Source organism: Ctenocephalides felis, unplaced genomic scaffold (genome assembly GCF_003426905.1).
Source record: "Ctenocephalides felis isolate EL2017-DRISC unplaced genomic scaffold, ASM342690v1 CF-g0.4_SCAFFOLD_01540, whole genome shotgun sequence".
Lineage (NCBI taxonomy): Eukaryota > Metazoa > Arthropoda > Insecta > Siphonaptera > Pulicidae > Ctenocephalides > Ctenocephalides felis.
In genome coordinates this window covers 7,501-27,444 of record NW_020537694.1, presented here as the reverse complement: position 1 = coordinate 27,444, position 19,944 = coordinate 7,501, and the positions used below count along the sequence as shown (strand labels likewise).

At 43.1% G+C, this 19,944-nt stretch overlaps 1 non-coding gene and 3 pseudogenes across 1 annotated transcript; 1 reads left to right on the top strand and 3 right to left on the bottom strand.

Moving 5' to 3' along the window:
* Window positions 1–1,399: 1,399 nt before the first annotated feature.
* LOC113372056 lies at window positions 1,400–8,457 on the bottom strand (annotated as a pseudogene).
* Window positions 8,458–8,778: 321 nt separating this feature from the next.
* Window positions 8,779–8,929, bottom strand: LOC113372054 (annotated as a pseudogene).
* Window positions 8,930–12,133: 3,204 nt separating this feature from the next.
* On the top strand, window positions 12,134–12,251 carry LOC113372051. Its single transcript, XR_003366704.1, has one exon. It is a non-coding gene; the product is annotated as a 5S ribosomal RNA (ribosomal RNA).
* Window positions 12,252–13,074: 823 nt separating this feature from the next.
* LOC113372052 overlaps window positions 13,075–19,944 on the bottom strand; it is a 9,422-nt pseudogene continuing 2,552 nt past the window's right edge.

Genomic DNA, 19,944 nt, shown 5'->3' with positions numbered 1-19,944 from the left:
CCATGGAGTGACCCTAAAATTCCGGTCCACATTCAGGGAACCGAGAGACATGTTCAATTACTGGCTAATATATCAAAACGCGTATTGGAGCAAAATCGCGAAGGTGTTATGACAGCGACACTACTATCTCGTGAAAAGCATCCTCGACTGGAAAGCAAGCAAAAATATAACTTAAAGAAATAAAAATGTTGTATTTAAACCATGTCGTGTAAATAAATAATAGAATAAATATATGTCATTCGTAAAAACCCAAAAACAATATTTTTCTACAAAAGCAGTTTGACCTGTTTCGATGCAAGATTCTAGGTTAGGCTTACTCGCTAATGTCCCCTAAAAGTTTACTTGATGTAGTCTGAGGTATCCGTAAGTTACTGATTTCAAAAAGCCGGAAAATGTTTTTAACCTGTTTCGATGCAAGATTCTAGGTTAGGCTTACTCGCTAATGTCCCCTAAAAGTTTACTTGATGTAGTCTGAGGTATCCGTAAGTTACTGATTTCAAAAAGCCGGAAAATGTTTTTAACCTGTTTCGATGCAAGATTCTAGGTTAGGCTTACTCGCTAATGTCCCCTAAAAGTTTACTTGACGTAGTCTGAGGTATCCGTAAGTTACTGATTTCAAAAAGCCGGAAAATGTTTTTAACCTGTTTCGATGCAAGATTCTAGGTTAGGCTTACTCGTTAATGTCCCCTAAAAGTTTACTTGATGTAGTTTGAAATTATATATAAATACTGGATATTTTGTTAAAAAGGAAATAAATATACTGAATATTTTATTATAAAAGAATCGAAATATTTATAGGTTGGAAGTTACTAATTATTTAGAGTATATTACAAAAATTAAATAAAAATAGCAACTTGCACGTATTTTGCACATTGACAACTTACACGTATTCTGCAAATTGACAACTTGCACGCATTCTGCAAATTGACAACTTGCACGTATTTTACACATTGACAACTTGCACGCATTTTGCATTGTAGATAACTTATACGTACTTTGCTTATTAGCAACTTGTACGCATTTCCAAGAAATTTAGCAAAAAACATTCTCTCTATACAGAATTTAATGAATTATATCATATATTTATATTAAAAAATTATGAAAAGTTTCTCTTAAAAACATATATTTCGTAAACGTACAAAATATTTATATTTATTCTCTTGACATTATGGTTATTGAAAGAAATAATGAATATTTCTAGTATTGGAATTTGTCGATAAGTTTTGATTTACGTGCTGACTCACGCACGTTGTACAAAATAGCTAGGTAGATACCGAAGAAGTGTCACATGTACAGCATGTACAAGTTTTCGACTGTCAAGCCTACTGATTGTGGCATGCTGCAATGCGACGGCTTAAGGCTTATGCTCTAATAGCGTGGGGTGACGTCAGCCAACATGACGAATCCCCAAGCCAAGGGCTGAGTCTCAACGGATCGCAGCGTGGTAACTGCTCTGCCGAGTACAACACCCCGCCAGGTACCTAAGTCGTTTACAAACGATTCCGAGTCTCTACATCGAACTAGTGACCCATGATCGACCGCTATAGGCAAGACAGATATAACGGACGGATTTCGCCCCTGTCCAGCGCCTCATTCGGCTAAAAATGGCTCGTGCGATGAACGGCGTGTGCCGAATACCTAATAAATCACATTGTATTGAGCCTTTCGACTCACGAGACTCTTAGAGATATCGTTGCTTACTTTGTCTAGAAAGGATACGGCCTTAGAGGCGTTCAGGCATAATCCCACGGATGGTAGCTTCGCACCACCGGCCGCTCGACCGAGTGCGTGAACCAAATGTCCGAACCTGCGGTTCCTCTCGTACTGAGCAGGATTACTATCGCAACGACGATTCATCAGTAGGGTAATACTAACCTGTCTCACGACGGTCTAAACCCAGCTCACGTTCCCTATTTGTGGGTGAACAATCCAACGCTTGGCGAATTCTGCTTCGCAATGATAGGAAGAGCCGACATTGAAGGATCAAAAAGCAACGTCGCTATGGACGCTTGGCTGCCACAAGCCAGTTATCCCTGTGGTAACTTTTCTGACACCTCTTGCTGAAAACTCTTCAAGCCAAAAGGATCGATAGGCCATGCTTTCGCAGTCCCTGTGCACACTGAACAACGGGATCAAGCCAGCATTTGCCCTTCTGCTCTACGCGAGGTTTCTGTCCTCGCTGAGCTGGGCTTAGGACACCTGCGTTATTATTTGAAAGATGTACCGCCCCAGTCAAACTCCCCGCCTAGCAGTTTCCTCGAATCGGATCACGCTAGAGTATTGTTGGCGATCGGCGCAATGGCTCACACCACTCTTATGCGCTTGGCTCTAGAAAACCGTGACAGTCAGAACGCAAGTTTTCGACGCACGCTTTCCGCCCAATCGAGTAAGTAAAGAAGAAACGATGAAAGTAGTGGTATTTCACCGACGATATTACTATCTCCCACTTATGCTACACCTTACATGTCTCCTTACAATGCCAGACTAGAGTCAAGCTCAACAGGGTCTTCTTTCCCCGCTAATTTTTCCAAGCCCGTTCCCTTGGCAGTGGTTTCGCTAGAAAGTAGATAGGGACAGTGGAAATCTCGTTAATCCATTCATGCGCGTCACTAGTTAGATGACGAGGCATTTGGCTATTTTTTTTTTTTTTTGGCTAGGAGGGGAATGCATTTATGTACAATGGTCGCCAGGTTGACCAATAGTGTGGGACTCGGCCCGAAGGCAATACCCACTAAACCTAACTCCTAGTATTGTGCCTGGGGGATGTTAAGCGCAGGCAGCACGCGTGCAATTCAGGTGGTCATCCGATTCCTTGTGGCTCGTGTCTTGTAGTCGTTGTTTTTGACCACTTCGCAAATCCGTTTAGTCCTCCGATTATCGCTCTAGTAGAGATTACCTTCAATTCATTCTTGTTTAATATCTTCTCCGACACTAGAAAATTTGCCGATTCTTCGTGCCAGACCCCCCTGATGTTGAGGGTAATTGTGTTATAAACCACTGTTGACACATTGTATTTCAGTTTCACTACGTCCTCCAGATTTTTATAATGTTCGATCTTCCGTCTGTGGGCTCCGGCCATATTAGTGGAGCTTCCTACAATTTGGGCGTCCAGTACAATTGCTTTCTGACCCTGTGACGCGATCAAATCCGGTTTCCGAGTGCCTTCGGGTGTTTTGAAGGTCGGCTCCCAATCAACACGAGAGTGCGATTTCTCCAACGCTCTTTTGACGTAGTTACAGACTGCATTGTGTCGTTCTATTCGTTGACGATGGCTACGGTGACACGTTTGTAGGACGTGGTCTAACGTCTCTGGAGCATTACAACCGGCCCTACAGTTCCTGTCCTCTGTTCTACCTCTAGTTGTTCGGGATCTCGTAGGCATTGCATTAATTCTGAACTTAATGCAATTCACGTAATCTTTCCCTGTCAGGAACTTGTTGCCTTCAGTTACCCACCGATGTTGTGATGGTACTTTGGATGATTTTACCAATGGAGACCCGTCCACTGACTTGTGCAGTAGCCGAGCCCATCGTTCATCCAGTTGCTCCTGAGAGGCAAGGACGATGTTATTCTCCATTAGTTTCTTGTCACACTTTTCAATCTCCAGTTGGTGGAAGCTGGATTCACCCCAGTTCAACTTCACCAGTCTATTTTTCCTCCTAAGAGGAACTAACCACCTTAATGATGGGAAAGATAGGCCCCCATCTTTTACTATTTGCATAAAAATATGAATTAGTAATATCATTAGGTAGTCGCAGCCATGAACGAACTGCCTTTCTGACTGCACCATCGAGCGACTTCAGAAACCCTAGTTTGGCATTACCTAATGTTAATTGATGCATTAACTTAGGAATGCCAATGGTTCTTAGCGCAAATAGCCGTTGTTGTGGTTTCAATGGTGCTTTGGTTATTTTTTCAATAGTTGACTGGAGTTTCGCTTTCAGATCACCAATATTGGCACCCTCGGGAGTGAATTCCACCCCCAAGTAAGTCCAGCCGTCGACCCCTTGACTTTGCAGGTAGTGTTTGCGTCCCACATTTGAAGATAATATCCTTATCGACAAATGACTTTTTCACGTGCGGCACGTTCTTAATCGCTACCGTAAAGGACTTGTTAGTGTTAATCCTCAGGCCACAACTTGCGAGAAAATTCTCAGCATGACTGAGTAATGTCTGCAGTCCTTTTACTGACGCTGCCACTAAAACCAAATCGTCAGCAAAAGCAAAGCCAGAACATTATAAGTCATGCCTTCCTTTACCTCGATCTCAGGTGGGTGGTCTCAATCATTCTATTAATAACTAGATTAAACAGGATGGGCGACAAAGGATCTCCTTGCTTGACTCCGCACCTCGGACTAATGGGATCCGAGGTCCAGCGCCCTGACCGAAGTCTTGTCCACCCATGTTCATACAGTTCCTAACGTAAAGAGTGAAGGGTTGTGGTAAGTTTAGTATTGTAGTGTGTTGATCAACGCAGCATGTGATATTGAGTCAAAGGCCTTGGCAAAATCTATCGAAGCTAAAAACACAGGCTTGTTGTTATGCCTATGGTGCCGTAAAAAGTGATCTAGCGCTAGTGTGTTATGTGCGCATCCGTCAAATGGCTGGAACGCCTTTTGTCGACTATCAATCTGAACCTCACTAAGCAGACGCCTAGCCAGCACTTTATTAAATGTTCTGGTTTTAAAACCGATGAGACAGTTATGGGTCTGTAATCACCAGGGTGTTCAGCGTTATCTTTCTTTGGAATCAGGGTTGTATATGATTCCATCATTCTGTCCGGAATCCTTCCCATTAGCATTAACAAATTCAGCAAGTTAACCAGGATGTCGGTTGGCATAGACTTTAACAGTCGGGGCTGATATACCATCCGGACCCGGAGCCGTGTTTCTGTCTGGAAGTGCACATTTGACTTCCTCAGTAGACATGGGTTTCCAGAGGTGCGAGAGATCTTCGCTTCTCGCTGCTTGGACATCTGGTGATACATCGACTGAATTTGTTAGTACATTCGACCAAAACTGCACCATTACATCAGGTGGTGGGGGGGTCGAGGTAGCTTTGCAGTCTAGTATATAAGAAATAAATTTGCTTGGGTCTTGCTCCAATGCGTTTGAGTCACTTTGTACTCATGTCTGCGCTGCTGCCTCTTGTTTAACTTTGGTGCTTCCCCTTCTTGCTGTTCTTGGGGTTGGTCACTCGTTAATATGGGAAGGTGGACTCTAGATACTCGCTCACCTGCTTCCTTAATTCCTCTGGTGATAGTTCCGTAGCTTTATGGCATATGTAACCAATAGGGAACTGTTGAACTTGTCATAGTGCTTTAGTGAGGTCATCTCTCATGTCCATATCAGTGGCCACAGGACAAGGGTTAGTGTTACTTGTCTCATCAGTGTAGATAGAAAGTCTGCAATCAGGCCTTCATATTTTGGCGTACGTCTTTGCCCTTAAGAGAGTCATAGTTACTCTCGCCGTTTACCCGCGCTTGCTTGAATTTCTTCACGTTGACATTCAGAGCACTGGGCAGAAATCACATTCGTCAACACCCGCTAGAGCCATCGCAATGCTTGTTTTAATTAGACAGTCGGATTCCCCTAGTCCGTGCCAGTTCTGAGATGACCGTTGAATGGCGGCCGAAGAGTACGACTGACCGACCGAAGCCGGCACAGAAACCTCGCAGCAAGAAAGATCCGCGGGGGGCCTAGACACGGGACCGAGCTCGGATCTAAGTCACAAGAACAATTTCACCTCGCCCAGGCCCGGCACATCGGCCTACGCCCGCTTCCCAACAAGCCCGGCACGCACCGATCCTCAAAGCCAATCCTTATCCCGAAGTTACGGATTCAATTTTGCCGACTTCCTTACCTACATTTATCTATCGACTAGAGGCTCTTCACCTTGGAGACCTGCTGCGGATATGGGTACGAACCGGCGCGACACCTACCGTGGCCCTCTCCTGGATTTTCAAGGTCCGAGGGGAAGATACGGACACCGCCGCAACAGCGGTGCTCTTCGCGTTCCAAACCCTATCTCCCTTCTAGAGGATTCCAGGGAACTCGAACGCTCATACAGAAAAGTAAACTCGTAAGTAAAGTATTTCCGACGGCGTCTCCAGGTCATTTTGGGTTCCCCGACAAACTCTCTTGCGAGGGCCCGACTTGTAAACGGTTCCGCTGCCGGGTTCCGGAATAGGAACCGGATTCCCTTTCGCCCGATGGGTGTGAATTTTATTCAAAATAAAATACACCAACATCAACATAGGATTTCTCCTGGGGCTTAGGATCGACTGACTCGTGTGGAACGGCTGTTCACACGAAACCCTTCTCCACGTCAGTCCTCCAGGGCCTCGCTGGAGTATTTGCTAATACAACCAAGATCTGCACCGATGGCGGCTCCAGGCAGCCTACGCCAAAACCCTGCTGCGCACACCACCGCGACCCTCCTACTCACCAGGGCGTCAAAACGAACTATTATGAACGATTCTCATGCCCTGGCGGCCGAGTAAAGGCACGACGCTTCAGCGCCATCCATTTTTCAGGGCTAGTTGCTTTGCAGGTGAGTTGTTACACACGCCTTAGCGGATTCCAACTTCCATGGCCACCGTCCTGCTGTCTTAAGCAACCAACGCCTTTCATGGTATCCCATTAGCGTCGTTTAGGCGCCTTAACTCTCGACTGACTCGTGTGGAACGGCTGTTCACACGAACCCTTCTCCACGTCAGTCCTCCAGGGCCTCGCTGGAGATTTGATACAACCAAGATCTGCACCGATGGCGGCTCCAGGCAGCCTTACGCCAAAACCCTGCTGCGCACACCACCGCGACCCTCCTACTCACCAGGGCGTCAAAACGAACTATTATGAACGATTCTCATGCCTGGCGGCCGAGTAAAGGCACGACGCTTCAGCGCCATCCATTTGTCAGGGCAGTTGCTTTGGCAGGTGAGTTGTTACCACACCCTTAGCGGCTTCCACTTCCATGGCCACCGTCCTGCTGTCTTAAGCAACCAACGCCTTTCATGGTATCCCATTAGCGTCGGTTTAGGCGCCTTAACTCGGCGTTTGGTTATCCCACAGCGCCAGTTCGCTTACCAAAAATGACCACTAGGCACTCTGATACAAATCTCTGGCTTCACTATTCAAGCAAGCCAGAGATCTACCCATTTTAAATTTGAGAATAGGTTGAGGTTCGTTTCGGCCCCAAGGCCTCTAATCATTCGCTTTACCGGATGAGACTCGCTCATCGAATGCCAGCTACTGAGGGAAACTTACGGAGGGAACCAGCTACTAGATGGTTCGATTAGTCTTTCGCCCTATACCCAGTTCCGACGATCGATTTGCACGTCAGAATCGCTACGGTCCTCCATCAGGGTTCCCCTGACTTCGACCTGACCGAGGCATAGTTCACCATCTTTCGGGTCCCAGCGTGTAACGCTCTGGGGTGCGCCTCTTCTCGCAATGAGAGTGAGACGCCCCCGGGATTGCGAGCACGCATCCGTAGATGCGGTCCCGTCATCCTCAGTTCACTAAGCGAACCTTTACTTCATTGCGCCTTTAGGTTTTGTATTTCCCAATGACTCGCGCACATGCTAGACTCCTTGGTCCGTGTTTCAAGACGGGTCCTGAAAGTACCCAAGCAATAGCATCGCTGACCGGTAATAGAGTCGTCCGAGGACACGGCAGCTAACAGCTCGAGGCGGCATCGATGCCGGACCAGGTCCGACGGCCAATAACCGTCCGTGCTTGCAACCGGCCGAACGCTTAAAAGCGACCCTATACCATATCGTTATACCGTCTGGCAGTCGACCGGAGCACGCGGGGTCTGACGCGAATAAATTCGTGACAGGCTACCGCCGCTCGTAGATCGACACCAAACGGGTCGCGACGTCCTACTGAGAGAGAAGTGCATGCCATCGCGCCTAACGCATAAACCGACGGGTATCACAGGACGAATCCGGTCAATCGCACGCCAATAAATGGAAGACAATGATAACATGAATCTCTCCTTTCGATCTTTCGGGTTTCTCAGGTTTACCCCTGAACGGTTCACGTACTCTTGAACTCTCTCTTCAAGTTCTTTTCAACTTTCCCTCACGGACTTGTTCGCTATCGGTCTCGTGGTCATATTAGCTTAGATGGAGTTTACCACCAATAGAGCCACTCTCAAGCAACTCGCTCTCTCGACGAGGAGAGATCCTCTCGATACGCGCAAACGGTCGCTACGGGCCTGGCACCCTCTATGGGTAAATGGCCCCATTCAAGATGGACTTGAACTCACCGCAACGCACCGAGATAATCGGATCCTCCCTAACACTACATTTCCCAGCGTCCGTCTCCGGCCGCGGGATTTAGTGCTGGGCTCTTCCTGTTCGCTCGCCGCTACTAAGGGAATCCTAGTTAGTTTTTTTTCCACCGCTTAGTAATATGCTTAAATTCAGCGGTAATCTCATCTGCTCTGAGGTTGTATATGATTATGATGTGCTCGCAAACGTTAGTAAGCAAGCGCACACAAAATCGACGAGGAACCTTTGAATCGTCCAATTTGCGGAACGAAACCGCATTTCGAAGAGTTCGTTTCCGGTTATCGGGAGGGTCGCAAGAATATAAAATCTCTAGGACACATAACCGCCGTAATCCCACAGAACGTCAACGAACGGTAATGTCCGATGTTGCAAAGTGGACTGGCTCACACGTTGAGTGAATTATTTAAGAGCACGCATTTACGCGAAACTCCATCATTCGCCGGAAAGCCGTTTAAAGCAAGCGGCAGTCTGGTAATGTTATACGACCTCAGCCAGAGGTGGTCGGGAACAGTATCCGAGGACCGCAATGTGCGTTCGAAATGTCAATGTTCATGTACTGCAGTTCACATGTCGACGCGCAATTAGCTGCGTTCTTCATCGACCCACGAGCCAAGTGATCCACCGTTCAGGGTGATTTTATATATATTTATACATGTTTCGATCGTGATCCCCTCGAAATCGTTTAAGATAACTCGGGCGATTCTGAAACTAGTAAGATTATTATGGTTACAATTAGTACACCGTAAAGCTTTCGCGTTTCGGTCCGAGATACAAATCTCGTTTCAAAATTGAAATATGAATATTTCACTGTGTGTGAGATTGAAAAATCTGCTTTCGCTGATTTTTCATTTTCTTTAAACAACGCAATGAAGCGAATGTTCAAATTCGCACAATTGAATAAAATGTGCAGAGTATATAGAATACTAACGCAAGCGTTTACTACAATCGATTTTAAAACACTAGACTTTCATCTAGCGCCCAAAGAATTGATTGAGCTATGCGTTTAAAGTATAATATTCAAAAAGAACGCCGTTTTCACAACGAACTTCGTCATTCGCTCAGGCATCTGGCGATACCGAGCAGATATACATGGCAGTGCTCTCACACAATGCATAAGAGCGCTAAGCGGTTGTAAACCGCGTCACGCTGCTTTGCACACTGCGCAATATTTTGCGACTAGCTCCGGTCAAACGTTAATGAAACGAATGATCATTGCCGAGGCTTTTGCCCACAGTAAATTATACTATAGGAGCGCACTTGATCACAGCAATAATTTGTCGAGTAATCACAAGATTTCATTTGCGGTCAGCAGACACAAATAATTTCAACTCGCTCCGATCAAACGTTCACAAAACGAAAGACCATCGCTGCGAGAGCTTTGCTAGTTCTGCTACATTCACATATAATTGACGTAGTCAATTGTAAAATTTTCTAAATTTACAATAATGTTCAAACCAGTTTTCCTCGATTTTCTTTAAACCGTAAAAGATACGAAAAAACTTTGTTCGTACGAAAGATGCAGAATAAAATTATGAATAAAATGGTATATGAATGGTTAAGTGTGTTCATATAATTTTCTCTAGATTTTCCGATTTTCCAAATTTTCACGACGGCAACTCGCCTGTAGGCCACACCGTGCAAAATCGAAGTTGTGATATATGGAAAAAGAACTAAGAATTTTGAGACTTTCTAATGATGTATAATACTTTATATGTTTTCTTTAGAGAAATATCGAATCGTGAGGAGTGTTGCTCCAACCTAGCCGCACTTTGCATTTTGACAAGTTAACAACTACACAAATTGCTTATACTATCTAAACCGTAAAAGATACGAAAAAAACTTTGTTCGTACGAAAGATGCAGAATAAAATCACGAATAAAATGGTATATAAATGGTTAGGGTGTGTTCATATAATTTTCTCTAGATTTTCCGATTTTACAAAATTTTCAGGACGGCAACTCGCCTGTAGGCCACACCGTGCAAAAATTCGAAGTTGTGATATATGGGAAAAAAACTAAGAATTTTGAGACCTTTCTAATGATGTATAATACTTTATATGTTTTCTTTAGAGAAATATCGAATCGTGAGGAGTGTTGCTCCAACCTAGCCGCACTTTGCATTTTGACAAGTTAACAACTACACAAATTGCTCTATACTATCTAAACCGTAAAAGATACGAAAAAACTTTGTTCGTACGAAAGATGCAGAATAAAATTATGAATAAAATGGTATATGAATGGTTAAGTGTGTTCATATAAATTTCTCGAGATTTTCCGATTTTCTGAATTTTACGACGGCAACTCGCCTGTAGGCCACACGTTCGGAATTCGAAGTTGCGATATATGGGAAAAAAAACTAAGAATTTTGAGACCTTTCTAATGATGTATAATACTTTATATGTTTTCTTTAGAGAAATATCGAATCGTGAGGAGGGTTGCTCCAACCTAGCCGCACTTTGCATTTTGACAAGTTAACATCTACACATATTGCTCTATAACATCAAACCGTAAAAGATACGAAAAAAACTTTGTTCGTACGAAAGATGGTGAATGGGTAAGTGTGTTCATATAATTTTCTCGAGATTTTCCGATTTTCCTGAAATTTTACGACGGCAACTCGCCTGTAGGCCACACCGTCGGAATTCGAAGTTGCGATATATGGAAAAAAACTAAGAATTTTGAGACCTTTCTAACGATGTATAATACTTTATATGTTTTCTTTACAGAAATATCGAATCGTGAGGAGTGTGCTCCAACCGCAACACGTTTCTCTAGCCGCACTTTGCATTTGACAAGTTAACATCTACACATATTGCTCTATAACATCAAAACCGTAAAAGATACGAAAAAACTTTGTTCGTACGAAAGATGCAGAATAAAATTATGAATAAAATGGTATATGAATGGTTAAGTGTGTTCATATAATTTTCTCGAGATTTTCCGATTTTCCTGAAATTTTACGACGGCAACTCGCCTGTAGGCCACACCGTTCGGAATTCGAAGTTGCGATATATGGAAAAAAACTAAGAATTTTGAGACCTTTCTAACGATGTATAATACTTTATATGTTTTCTTTACAGAAATATCGAATCGTGAGGAGTGTTGCTCCAACCTAGCCGCACTTTGCATTTTGACAAGTTAACATCTACACATATTGCTCTATAACATCAAAACCGTAAAAGATACAAAAAAACTTTGTTCGTACGAAAGATGCAGAATAAAATTATGAATAAAATGGTATATGAATGGTTAAGTGTGTTCATATAATTTTCTCGAGATTTTCCGATTTTCCTGAAATTTTACGACGGCAACTCGCCTGTAGGCCACACCGTTCGGAATTCGAAGTTGCGATATATGGGAAAAAAACTAAGAATTTTGAGACCTTTCTAACGATGTATAATACTTTATATGTTTTCTTTACAGAAATATCGAATCGTGAGGAGTGTTGCTCCAACCTAGCCGCACTTTGCATTTTGACAAGTTAACATCTACACATATTGCTCTATAACATCAAAACCGTAAAAGATACGAAAAAACTTTGTTCGTACGAAAGATGCAGAATAAAATAACGAATAAAATATAAATGGTTAAGTGTGTTCATATAATTTTCTCGAGATTTTTTATATTTCGTTGCTAAGAACAAAATTTCAAGTCAGTTATCCCTATGGCAACTTTTCAGTTTCTTCGCGTTTCAAGTCAGTTATCCCTATGGTAACTTTTCGGTTGCTTCGCGTTACAAGTCAGTTATCCCTATGGTAACATTGCAGATATATATTAAATTATTACTGAAATTTCGTTTAAAACATATGTATACATATGATTGTATAGTTTACTTGTCGTCAACGATCATACCATGTGAATATACCGGTTCTCGTCCGATCACCGAAGTCAAGCAACATCGGGCGTGGGTAGTACTTAGATGGGAAACCGCTTGGGAACACCACGTATCGTTGACTTTTTGCCTAGTATTTTACCGATGTTAAGTCAAATTATAAATAGTACATACTCTCGGTATAAACTGTTAAAATTTGATAGAGATGAGAAAATAGTTTATGTAAAATGATATAATATATATATATATATATATATATATATATATATATATATATATAATACTGCAGATTTTGTTATAAAGATATAAATATACTGAATATTTTGTTATGAAAGATTCGAAATATTCATGGGTGAAAGTTATTACTTATTTAGAGTATATTACAAAAATTAAATAAAAATAGCAACTTACACGTATTTTGCAAATTGACAACTTGCACGCATTCTGCAAATTGACAACTTGCACGCATTTTGCATTATTGACAACTTACACGTACTTTGTTTGATTGGAAACTTGTACGCATTTGATTTTATATGTAACTTGTATGCATTTTATATAATTGGTGACTTGTACGCATTTCTAGAGAACTCGGCAAAAAACATTCTCCCTTATAAAGAAAAAATTATATAAAATATATAATCATATACTCTAAATAAGAAATACCTAATAATAAATGTTTCTCTTTAAAATTGCAATTTTCTTGCCAATTATAAAGCATATTGAAAACAATTTAGCTTGTCTTTAAGAAATAATGAATATATCAAATATTTCCATAGAGGCGAGTTTTATGTAAAATAGTTAGAGGTACCAAAGAAGTGCCGTGTGTGTTACAATATGCACAATTTTTCGACGGCAAAGTCGAAATGATCGTGGCATACTGTAACCGGCTACAACGTAAGGCTTAAGGCTTATGCTCTAATAGCGTGGGGTGACGTCAAGCCAACATGACGAATCCCCAAGCCGAGGGCTGAGTCTCAACAGATCGCAGCGTGGTAACTGCTCTACCGAGTACAACACCCCGCCAGGTACCTAAGTCGTTTACAAACGATTCCGAGTCTCGACTTCGAACTAGTGACCCATGATCGACCGCTATAGGCAGGACAGATATAACGGATGGATACCGCCACTGTCCAGCGCCTCATTCGGCTAAAAATGGCTCGTGCAATAAACGGCGTGTGCCGAATACCTAATAAATCACATTGTATTGAGCCTTTCGACTCACGAGACTCCTAGAGATATCGTTGCTTACTTTGTCTAGAAAGGATACGGCCTTAGAGGCGTTCAGGCATAATCCCACGGATGGTAGCTTCGCACCACCGGCCGCTCGACCGAGTGCGTGAACCAAATGTCCGAACCTGCGGTTCCTCTCGTACTGAGCAGGATTACTATCGCAACGACGATTCATCAGTAGGGTAAAACTAACCTGTCTCACGACGGTCTAAACCCAGCTCACGTTCCCTATTTGTGGGTGAACAATCCAACGCTTGGCGAATTCTGCTTCGCAATGATAGGAAGAGCCGACATCGAAAGATCAAAAAGCAACGTCGCTATGAACGCTTGGCTGCCACAAGCCAGTTATCCCTGTGGTAACTTTTCTGACACCTCTTGCTAAAAAGTCTTCAAGCCAAAAGGATCGATAGGCCGTGCTTTCGCAGTCCCTGTGCACACTGAACAACGGGATCAAGCCAGCCCTTCTGCTCTACGCGAGGTTTCTGTCCTCGCTGAGCTGGCCTTAGGACACTTGCGTTATTATTTGACAGATGTACCGCCCCAGTCAAACTCCCGGCCTAGCAATTTCGTCGAATCGGATCACGCTAGAGTATAGTTGGCGATCGGCGCAAAGCCTCACACCGCTCTTACACGCTTGGCTTTAGAAAACCGTGACAGTCGGAACGAAAGTTCTCGACGCACGCTTTCCGCCCAATCGAGTAAGTAAAGAAACGATGAAAGTAGTGGTATTTCACCGACAATATTGCTATCTCCCACTTATGCTACACCTCTCATGTCTCCTTACAATGCCAGACTAGAGTCAAGCTCAACAGGGTCTTCTTTCCCCGCTAATTTTTCCAAACCCGTTCCCTTGGCAGTGGTTTCGCTAGAAAGTAGATAGGGACATTTCATTCATTATTTATTCTTATTCCATATAGCTCGAGCTTTCACTCATTGCTATGTAGCGTCTACTTAATAATTGTTTATTTCTCAAATTTTGATATTATATTTGTGGGTGTTGTGCAGGACCTTTGGCCGTCAGTGGGCTGACGTTTCCATCCCTAACCACGTGGAGGCGGTCCTGCATTTCTAGCTTTAGTTTGGATTATAGGTTTTAGTTTTGGTTTTGCACTTCATTTCTGGTTTTAATGGCTCGTGCTGCGAAAGCAACAAGCCCCAGGTAATTGGCTTTGGTTTCCAGGTACACATCAAGGTTTGTGTTCCCTGCTATTTCAAAGAGGCTTTCCCTTCTTAATTCGTCATATCTGTCGCACATGACCAGCATGTGCGTGCTTGTCTCGATTTCTCCACAGAAGGGACATTTGTCGTTTTCTGTGGCGCCCCTTGTGTAAAGTGTGTGCCTAAACGGACCGTATCCGGTCAGAATATACACGCACTCTCTACTGGGTTTAAACCACTTGTTCCTTGTAGCGTATGTAATATCGCCAATGAAACCGTAGGTTATCCTACCCGTATTTGCCAATTCCCATCTTTTATGCCATTCCAGCTTTATTGCTTCATTTATCATTTTAACCTCTAGATTGAGGGTTTACCTGCTTGGGTTTCCAGCTAATTTTCTCATTTCATTTTACAAGGTTTATGATGCCTTGTTGTGTAATTTCTAGGTCTAGTGGCATTTTGCCACTTATTGTTTGTAATGCATTTGTTGCGGTGGTACGGCACGCCTTGGTGAGTGTCAGCAGAATTATTCTTTGCGCGGCGTTCAAGTTTCTAAGGTTGTGCGTGTGAAACGACTTGTCGAACCACGCAGCAGTGCCGTATGTTGCTATAGGTATTACCACTGCTTTGTACAAAGTATCAAGGGTGCCTCTTTTAAGGCCCCATTCCTCCTTTGCAACCCTCCTGATTTTCAGGATGAAGCTGACTAGTTTCTCCCTTAGAAACTTAGTGTGCGCTACAAAGTTTAGCCTGTTATCTATAGTAATTCCCAAGTATCGCACTTCTTTTGCATATTTCAGGCTATTTTTGTCAACTTTAATGATCGGTTGTCTGCCTTCATTAAATTTGCCCTTTATTATCATTGCGACAGTTTTTCCACTGCTGACTCTCACTTTATGCGTCACGCACCAGTCCTCAACGCATTTAAGAGCCATAGTACCAGTTCTCTCCAGATCATTTCTGGAGTTTCCTTTAATTATTAACGCCAAGTCATCTGCGTATGCAACGGGTTCTACAGTTTCTCCTAGCTGAGCTAGGTCGTCTAGAAGAACGTCCATGCAGAAGTTCCATGCAACAGGACCAATTATTGATCCTTGTGGACATCCCTTCTGCATGCTTCTTCCAACTTTCTTTGTGTTGCCTCTTACATAGGCGCTTCGCCTTTTAAAGTAGTCCTTGACTATATTTACCATATGGCTGCTGCAGTTTGCCTGCGTCAGCCTATGTGTGATGGCGGGCCACCACAGGTTATCGAAAGCACCTTCAATATCCACAAATATAGCAAGTACATACTTCATATTCGTTGCCATGCATTTTCTAAACGTTAGCAGTGCGTCCTCCGTGGAGACGCCTGCCTTAAAGCCAAATTGTCGTGCATTGCACATGTTCATTTCTGTATAATTTGTCTTAATACGCTCTACGAGTATTTTCTCGTAGATCTTTCCCATCACTGGCAGAAGGGCGATTGGACGGTATGATTTGGCAAGCCTTCTGTTTTCACTCCCTCATTTGGGAATTAGACATAGGTTTGCCTGTTTCCAATCGGTAGGAAAACTGCCATCTTGGAAGCATTTATTTAGTGTACTAAGGATTGCTTGTTTGTTATGACTCCATAATTTTTTAATTATTTCGCCAGTGAAGCCGTCTTCTCCTGGGGTTTTTTTATCTTTTAGTTTTAGTAATGCCCGTTCTACATCAACAGAGTCGATGATTGGTTCGAGGTTCTGGTTTCGATATTGGCGTATATTTTCTCTAATTTTAATGTGATCAGCGTTCTCTTGCTGATCATCTGTAGGCAGGCACTTTTTAAGAAGGACGTTTACAGTTTCTTCCCATGTTTCACTGAAGTTCCCGGAAGGGAGTTCTAATGAGCATAGAGAAGCCTTCTTGTTTATTTTATCGCATACAATTTTGTATACTATACTCCAGGAATCTTCGTTACCAACGCTTGTCACAAAGTCTCTCCATGAGGTTGTTTTACGTTCTCTAATTTCTCTGACATAGTTATTTCTTGCCCTTTTGTATGCCTGCATTTTGATTGGTACGTCATCAAGACATAGTCTCTTGGCCCGCAAGAGACACTTTTTCGTTCTATTAGTTTCCCGCCTTAGACAAGTCAGCTCCTCCGACCACCATGGCATGACCTTGCTTCCGGCTTTCCTTTTGGGCATGGATTTGTCACAGATTACTTTTAGTTTTCTGTTAAATATCTTAATAGCCCTATTTGGGTCTAACCTCTGCAGAGACTCCAGACTTTGTTGGCCGAATTCCCTCTCCACCAGTTTCCCGAACCTGTCCCACTTAGCCTTTCTTGTGTTATAGCCTGCTTGGTTCTTTATTTGCCTTGTGACTGATGCTTCAAGCACTACTTCAAATGTTAAAAGGCTGTGATCACTGGTGGTCGCTATATCACTCACATTCCAGTTGATCACTTTTGAAGACATATTTGGGGTTGTAAGTGTTACGTCTATATTTGTGTCCCAGCTTCACTTTGGTATGTGTAGTTGTGACTAGGCTCATTCAAAACAACTAGGTTGTTAGAGGCGATCCACTCCTCTAGTTCCTTACCTCTGCTATCCAGAGTCTTGGAAAACCACAAACCAGATTTTGCATTTGCGTCTGTGGTGACTATGATGCGGCGGCCGGCCAGGTTCCTAAGGATTCTGTCCAGCTTTCGCAGGAAGCTACTTATGTCGACTGAGAACTGCATGTAGCAGTTTACGAGATACAAGCTTTCTTTATAAGTGCATATCTCTACGCACATTATATGATCACATTCCAGCTCTGACCTTTGAAAAATATCGTATTCTCCTTCTCTTACTACGATTGCAACCCAAGGATTGGTCGTTTCCGGTTGTAGTACTCTCAGTCCTGCTGAGGTGTACCCTTTTATCATGCCCCTTATTGAATAAGGTTCTTGAATACACAGTATGTCAAGTCCTAACTGATGAAAAATAAGTTCTAGGATGGCTGCTGCGGATTTAGACCTTTGTGCGTTAACTTGGGCTGCTTTTAGTCCCATGATATTTTATTTTTGTAAATTTGAAGCTGTTTCTCGTACTCAGGACATAACTTCCAAGTCACCTTGTGGCCTGTCTCCTTGCGTTTATTTCTTACGCAGTTTACGCATTTTGCGTCTTGCTCTTTGGAGCAGTCACTCGTGGTGTGTTCACTGCTGCCACAATTCTCACAAACAGGTTTCTCGATTCTGCATACTCTCGCTATGTGTCCATATGCATGGCACTTATAGCAACGAGGAATTTTTACATACTCGCTGAGCCTGTATGTACGCCAGTCCATGTAGACTCTGCCCTCGTTGAGTAGTCTACTGGCGTGCTTTCCGGGTAATTGGATAACCCAGTTGTTTTTACCAAATTTTGTTCTGAATTTGGTTACCACTTTGCACTCCTTTCTTAGAAGCTCTGCCTCTGCTTCCTCTAAGTGTTCAAAGTTCTTTAGAATTAGACAGTCCAGGAAGTTTTCTTCCTGGCAGTCTTCTTCTACATCATACATAATTAGTTGTGGTTGAAGCTTTTTGGGCTCTTCCACAACTAATTTTTGCGCACTCAAATTTACTCTCTTAATTATTTCTATGTCTCGCTTTGTTTCAACCTCTAAGACAACTCCTTTATTTCGGAGTTGCCGTATGCCTCTGACTTTTATTTGCTTATTAATGTCTTTAAGACCAGTTTTTACGTGGTCTTTTATTTCGTCATTCGATCTCCTGTCTGTTTTGTCGCATTCAGGCTTAATATATATGAATTCGCTTTTTGGTTTCTGTTGCACTATTTGCGATGGGACTTTTGGGTTGGGTGCTCTAGATGCCACATTTGCATATGACATATTTGTGGTTCTTTCTTTATACTTGGTCTCTGTTTTTCCGCGCTCTAAAATTTCCTTTTGAAGCATAAGCTCCAAATTCGACCATTTTTCAAGGATAAACTTAATTGCGCCTTTGGAAACTTTGTTCGAATCGTTAAAGAGAAAACTTTCAAGTTGTTCTCTTTCAATTTTAACTTTACTCAAACTATCCGCAGATAGATTGCTTGTGCTCTCTTTAGGGATTGTATCCCCCTTCTCCACCACTTTCTCTTTAGGGGTTTTATCCCCCTTTTCCACCATTTTCTTTTTGGGGGTTGCATCCCCTTTTTAGCCACTTTCTCTTTAGGGGTTGTATCCCCCTTCTCCTGCACTTTCTCTTCATTTTTGGCTTCTGCCTTTTGGGCAGCGGCCGTTTTGGACAACAAGTTGTCCGTTTTAGATTTAAGTTTTCCGCACGCATTTCCGCATACCGGTCGCCAGATTGACCAGGTAGTGTGGGACTCGGCCCGAAGGCAATACCCACTAAACCTAACTCCTAGTATTATGCCTGGTGGGATCTTATGCGCAGGCAGCACGCTGAACTCAGGTACATCCTACCCTATTCCTTGTCGTTTTATGGACGTTGTTTTTGTCCATGCTCCAAAACCGTTCAGTCCACCAATCAATACACGCGTAGATATTATCTTTAATTCTTCTTTCTTAATGACCTTTCCTGATAGCAGAAAATTAGCTGACTCGTAGTGCCACACGCCTCTGTTGTTTAAGGTGACTGTCCCGTATACTACTTCCGATGTATTATATTTTTCCTTGATTAAGGCGTCCAAGCCCTTGTAGTAGTTGATCTTTCGTCTGTGGGCCGACTTCATATCCACATTGCTACCCACAATTTGGGTATCAAGCAGCATGGAGAATTGTCCCTGCGACGCTATCAAGTCCGGTTTTCGTGTTCCGTCTGGAGTGTGGAGCAATGGTTCCCAGTCCACTCTGGAATGGGTCTTTTCTAAGGCTCGGTTCAGGTATTTAGTGACGGCGTTATGTCTGTCAATCCTTTGTCTGTGGCTCCGATGGCATGTTTGCAAAATGTGATCTAGTGTTTCGAGAGCGTTACACCCTGCTCTGCAGAACCTATCTTCATGACGGCCTCTGGTTGTACGACTCCTGCACGGCATAGTGTTAATTCTGAGTCGTGTGCAGTTAATGAAGTCCCGACCAGATAGGATTTTGGTGCCATCGGTGATCCATCGGTGTTGTTGTGGAACTTTCGATGATTTTGCGAGCGCTCGACCATCTACTGAGTTATGAAGCAGTTTGGCCCATCTATCATCTAATAATTTGACCGAAGTTATAATATTCCCATTATCAGTAAGGCGTTTGACACATTTTTCTAATTCAAGTTGATGGTAACTTGATTCGGTCCTTCCTAAATTTAGAAGTCTTCCCCTTCTTCTAAGAGGTACCAACCATCTTAGAGACGGAAGGGATAACCCACCGTTCCTTATCTGTCCCTTACGCGGATCTTACGGTTAAGAGAGTCATAGTTACTCCCGCCGTTTACCCGCGCTTGCTTGAATTTCTTTACGTTGACATTCAGAGCACTGGGCAGAAAT